The sequence below is a fragment of the Phocoena sinus genome, chromosome 2 (assembly GCF_008692025.1).
Source record: "Phocoena sinus isolate mPhoSin1 chromosome 2, mPhoSin1.pri, whole genome shotgun sequence".
In the NCBI taxonomy this organism is placed as follows: Eukaryota; Metazoa; Chordata; class Mammalia; order Artiodactyla; family Phocoenidae; genus Phocoena; species Phocoena sinus.
In genome coordinates, this window is record NC_045764.1 from 135,110,846 (window position 1) to 135,117,319 (window position 6,474).

Genomic DNA, 6,474 nt, shown 5'->3' on the forward strand with positions numbered 1-6,474 from the left:
ATTTTGCAGAATGAGTTCAAAGCAGTTCTTCCATAACTGGTGTACAGAAATAACCAAAGGGAAAAAAATTTTCTTCAGAATCAGAGTGATTGAAAATATGTCGCATACAGAAAAAATTATTTACTTTTGGACTGGTCTAAAGTGTGAGGAATCACCACTAAAGAAGAAATAAATTGGTCCCCAAAAGATTCCCAGTAAAGATAAATGGGATGATCATGTGATGCTCTTTCTTTTCTCTTTTTACTTTTAGGAGCTTTCTATAAGTGGTTTTCAGGCCTAGTGACATGTTTTGTTTTCATTCCATTTCTCTCTTTGTAAAAGGCATTTTAAGGCACTTACCATTGCCAGCTAATGTTCATTTTATGACATTTTTCTCCACAGTCATCTTCCATAGATGAGCATTTTTCACTCAGATCATATTCTGCTTAGTTCATCAAAAATATAAAACTTCTTTTTTTCCCTGTCAGACTTCATTTTTCCTGTAAACTCTATTTCTCTGGTATTCTTTTATATATCATACCTCTCTGCTTGTTTCCTAGATTCCATGCTGCTGCTTTTGAAATGTATTGTCTTCTCCAGTGTGTATATTGTTCCTTGTTTCAAAGATGCAAGCCTGGGCACTTTGGCCCAATCCTTTTTTATGTCAGCACCTTGAATCCCAGTTTACTGCTGCGTTTGAAGCTGCCTCGAGGACTAGAACCAAATCCCAGGTGATGCAATGCCCTGTTCATTCATGAGCAGTTTTACAGACCCATTCCTTTGCCCAAGGCACAATCTCAGCAATTGGCTCTACGTGGGAGGGGGAAATGTGGCAGGAAGGGCATCATAAGCAGAAGATAAAAAAAAAAAAAAAAAAAAAAGATACGGGAGGGCTTCCCTGGTGGCGCAGCAGTTGAGAGTCCGCCTGCCGATGCAGGAGACACGGGTTCGTGCCCCAGTCCGGGAAGATCCCACATGCCGCGGAGCGGCTGGGCCCGTGAGCCATGGCCACTGAGCCTGCGCGTCCAGAGCCTGTGCTCCACAACGGGAGAGGCCACAGCAGTGAGAGGCCCGCGTACCGCAAAAAAAAAAGGACACTGAAACCGCAAGAGGTTGCCCGATACCTGGGGAAAGCCCATGCAGGAATCCTCGCCTCTGGATTTGTAGCCCAGGGCTCTTCCTCTCCTATACAGGCTATCTTTAGTGGCATGGTCCTGTTTCAAAGTGGGAGAAACACGTTCAATGGCTTAATCGAAGATTTAGCTTTGCAGTGAAGCATCATAATATATGTTGACACCTCTGTGCCTGGGCTCCTGTTCTTTCCTCTGACTTGAACACTTTTGTCACCTTTCTTCTTTGGCTGTTACTCTTCTTCAGGACTCAACTGGAGCATCGCCTCCAGGAAGCTATCTCTGATAACCCAGGCTGGGCTGAGTGCCCTTCCTCAGGCCCCCATCATACCTGGGCACACCTCTGTCGTAGCACTCAGGTTCAGAATAGCTACTTCTCAGGCACCCAGTCTCTGCATTGGTGCTGTGCAAAGTCTGCTTCCTGCATCCCACTCCAGCCTCTATCACTTTCCAGGTTGTATTCTCCCCTTACCCTGTATCATACCCTTGCCTATATTCCCCCTCAGTCTGTACCACTCCCCCACCTGTATGCCTCTCAGCTTTTGTCCTCCCAGCCTATATCCTTCCCAACCTACATACCCTCAACATATTCCCCTGCCAACTAGTAGCCATCCCAGCCTGTATCCCTCCCAACTTGCATCCCCTCCCACCTGAATGTGCCCTAGTTGCATCTTCCCCACCAGACTGTATCTTCTCACCATATCCCTCCAGCCTATATCCCTCTGTGAAAGGAAGAATTCTATCAATAAAACAGCTCCAAAGATGCCTGGTCCCTGATATGCACACACCTTCTCCCAGTTATTCAATCAAACTCTAATTTAGGTGCTGCTGTAAAGGGATTTTGCAAATGTAATTAAGGTCCCAAATTAGTTGACTTTAAAATAGAGAGATTATCTGGGTAGGCCTGATCTAATCACATGAGCCCCTTAAATCTGAGTCTAAAGGTTGGAGACAGAGAAATGAGAGATGTGAAGCATGAGAGGGCATGTGGAGAGGGCCTGATGGCAAGGATCTACGGGTGCCTTCCAGTTGCTGAGAGTGGCCTCCAAGAATAGTGGAGCAAGCCAGCAAGAATAGTGGGGTCTCTGTTCTACAGCCACAAGGAACTGAATTCTTCCAACAATGATGTGAGCTTGAAAGAGGCCCCTGAGCTCCAGAAAGGAATACAGCCCAGCCGACACCTTGATTTTAACCTTGTGATACCCCGAGTGGAGAACTCAGCCTCACCATGACTGGACTTCTAATAAATGGCTGTTGCTTTAAGCCACTAAATTTGTGATAATTTGTTACACAGCTGTAGAAAAGTAACACAAGCAAGCCCTGCCTCTGTCTCCCCAGTGTGTATCCCCTCAGCCTATACGCCCCAAGCCTGAATTTCCCCAGGATGTATCTCCCCAGCTTGAATCATTCTGCAGCCTGTTTTGCACCCCTGCCCCAGCATGGATCCCCCTGGCCTGCGTTACTCCCAGCTGGTACCATTCCCCAGCCTGAATGCTCCCCGCCCACATACACACAGCCTGTCACATGCAATGCCCTCATCAATGCAGACACACACACACGCACACACACACACTGGTGTCACTACCAGCACCGATTCCTATGCACAGCACAGCACCCTAAGTGATTCAACCCAAGGAACACACCAGTCAAATCCACAGTCCACATTACCATACAGAGATTTTGTCTCCTTTCCAAGACCAGTGAGCAGGGCTGGGCATCCCAAAAGCAAAACTGTAGTCTCTCCTCCTTTGCTCCCTTGAGTCTCAAGCTGGTCGTGAGTAGACTGTCGGCCCCACTTCCTAAGCTCTGAGCTCTGCACTAGTTTCTCCAGCACTCTAGAATCGGAGGGCCCCTACAGGTGGCCAAAGGTACTCCATTTCCAAAGGAAATGAACTGGGCCTCAAACCCACTGGCCAAAATCCTTTCATCCCTCCTCTCTAAGGATCTGAAAATCCCTTTCCTTCAGGAGTATTGCTGACATTCCTTCTTTCCCTGCATTTTTCACCTCTGTTCCAGGGCCAAGCATTGTTTCCTCTCCTTCTGGACTTTTTTTCCATTTGTGCTATCCCACAACTTACATTTGCAAGATGGTGCTTTTCTCAGTCATGTATTCCTCCATAATATATCCTTGTACCTAAACCAGAACTCTCTCTGAGGTGGTTGGGATGAGTGGCATAAGTTGCTAATACTTACCTTCAAAAAGCAAACATTAGGTGAAGAAGATGGAATATCAGCATAAAAGGATAAATACCTTTATAGATAATAACCCTACGAGGTACAGTTATACTCTTATTTCACAGATGAGGAAATTGAGGCTCAGAGAGGTTAAGTAAGTTGTCAAAGATCACACAGCAAGCAAGCAGCAGAGCTGAGATACCAACTCAGGAAGTCTGGCTCCAGAGCCCATCCTCTTGCCTGCTCCACTGAACAGTTACTAGGTGTGAGGATCACTGTGCTAAATAGAGTGTGTGTACGATTTATGTGACAAAGGAGAAGGAGAGAAAGCAGAGAGAACTGTGTGCTAAAGTGATAGGGAAATTTTCCACAGAGAAAGTGGGGCTTGAGCTAGCATGACAGGAAAATTAGGACTCAGGGTTACAAGGGTAGGGTGTTCAAGTCGGGGGAATGGGATGAACTAGGCATAGGAGTGAGAACATGCATCTTCTGGTACCATAATTTGCATAGGGAAATCATGGGAAATAAAGCTGGAGACAAGATTGTTGCTGCCTTCAATGTCAAGGCAAGGAATCTGGCCTTAGTTACAAGGCAAAAGGGAAGGATTCTAAGCAAGTGATTCGTGAGAAGGGAAGGGCAGCTGAATATGGTGACTGACTGGACTTGGGAGATGAAAAGAATTTAAAAATTTTTTCCAAGGTTTAGTGCTTGCGTGTCTAGAATAATTTTAGTTTTAATAATAGAAATTGATTAAATTCTATTTGGAATTGAAATGTACCTCCTTATAATAGTTACACATATGATTGGTCTTTAAATTCTGCTGGGATGAAGTTGCATTTACCCTCTCCATAAAGCAATCCAGGAAAATTTTGTATAGGACCAGACATATATGAGGAATTAACAGTATCATCAGAATCCTGTAGATGCTCCTTTCCTTATAGAAAAAGTCAAAAACTCCAGCTACGCTATGGGCATTTTGGCAATGACCCAGTTGCCTTCCGGGGTAGTATCGCCTAAATAGAATGACTGAGGAATTCAGTTCTAGGGGTTTATTTCTTGCTCTGTATGTATATCTAGCTGGTGAGAAGTGGGTTTCTGTTGACCATGAGATCAAAGCAGGTTTAATTTGAGGGTATAGAAAATATTGCTGGTCTACAGGTACAGATTGCAGGTCATCACTGTATACTCTCCAGCTTTTTTGAGATACTTCAGTGTTGTACAAATGAAACGGTTTGCAGGGCAGAAGTTGAGACACAGATGTAGAGAACAAACTTATGGACACCAAGGGGGGAAAGCGGCGGGGGGTGGGGATGGTGGTGTGCTGAATTGGGCGATTGGGATTGAAATGTATACACTGATGTGTATTAAATTGATGACTAATAAGAACCTGCAGTATAAAAGAACAAACAAGCAAACAAACAAAACAACTAATACTAAACTCTCTTTGAGTTAATTTGTATGGAAATCTGTTAATATAAATGTTTCAGACTTTACATGAAATTTCTAAAAATCTTATATGTTCTGGTATAATGTTATAAGTCATAATTCTAGTTATTACTTTAAAATATATATCTCAGAAATAACTAAATTTCCTTGTCAATTGCATTATTATGAACTTTCATCAAATCTTTAACTGTGGTCATTTTTAAGTCTTTTGTCATTTACAGACAGTTCTGGGTGTACTCTGATGCTTTTGCAAATATGTTCCTATAAAAGGGTTCCCATAAAAGGGTTTCATCTTCAAGGAATTCATGGAAAAGACTCTGACAAGTACAGGTTTCTGGTAACTGACTATACTGCTGAACTGAATGAATAAGCATTTTCAGAACTCTAATGGAAAACTGATGAACTCATAAAAGTGCTAACAAAAGATCAAGATAAAAAAAATTAATTACATGGGACTGAGTGAACTGATGGGGATGATTATAATTTTTGTGACTTTCTGTCTGAATTAAAAAAAAAAAAATCCCGGGCTTCCCTGGTGGCACAGTGGTTGAGAGTCCACCTGCCGATGCAGGAGACACAGGTTCGTGCCCCGGTCCGGGAAGATCCCACATGCCGCGGAGCAGCTGGGCCCGTGAGCCATGGCCGCTGAGCCTGCGCGTCCGGAGCCTGTGCTCCACAATGGGAGAGGCCACAGCAGTGAGAGGCCCGCGTACTGAAAAAAAAAAAAAAAAAAAATCCCACAAGGACTCAGAGGCAAAAAATACACAAATCAATTTTCGCTGCAAAGTAAAGGAGCTGTTACAGTAGAGGATTACTGGACTGAATGTCAATATTAGGACATAGTATGAGTGTGAAAAAAAAAAAAGTTTGTTGAACTTAACTCATCATGGGACTAATAGGATTTTAGAATTTCTGAGAATGTCACACCACAGAAGTTTTCATATGTAATTTGAATATGTCCATTGAGGCAGATATGCATCCAGGTGCAGGGACTTATGTATTTGGAGTGGATCGGAGAAAGGGTAGAAATGAGAAGGAAAGTGTAGGAGATGTACAAGCCCTGTACAAAGTAGCTCAATACTTCTTTAAAAAGAAGACAGCATTGAGGAAACTCAATCTTAAGGAAATTTACATAAGGCATTTTGAAAGATAAGAAGGGGTTTTTTGGGGGGGGAGGAGTTGGTGGTTTTTGTCTCATTATCTAATTCTATTTAGAGATTATATGCAGATAAAATGTTCAACTAAATTGAAATTTTCCCCACACCAAAATACATTTTTTATAATATAATAATAAACTACTCATGGAACATTAAAAAAAATACTTCAGTGTTTTTAGGAGTTTTTAGATACTTCACTGTTTTTAGGAGTTTAGTTGCAGTGAACACGCAACTTAAAAGACGTACGTTTTCATGCACAGAGTGAATTAGCAGTAAACAAGAACGGGAAGAACATGAGAAAAGAATACCTCTTGTTGGCGCTGGGACACACTGTGAATACTCAACAAACCAGGAGAGGAGCCAGGTGTGCTCCCATACTACACAGGAGAGTGAACTGGGAGGAAAGGGAGCAGTGGAGACCTGCAGCTGTCATGCCTCTCCCCCCAGCAACCTGCAGGACAGTCCAGACCTGCAAGATAAAGCCAGAAAGCAGAAACTCTAGAGCCAGCTCAGTTGAATCCTAGTCTTGCCATCTACCAGCTGCATTTTCGGTGGACAAGTTACCGTACCTCTCTGTGTCATATTCT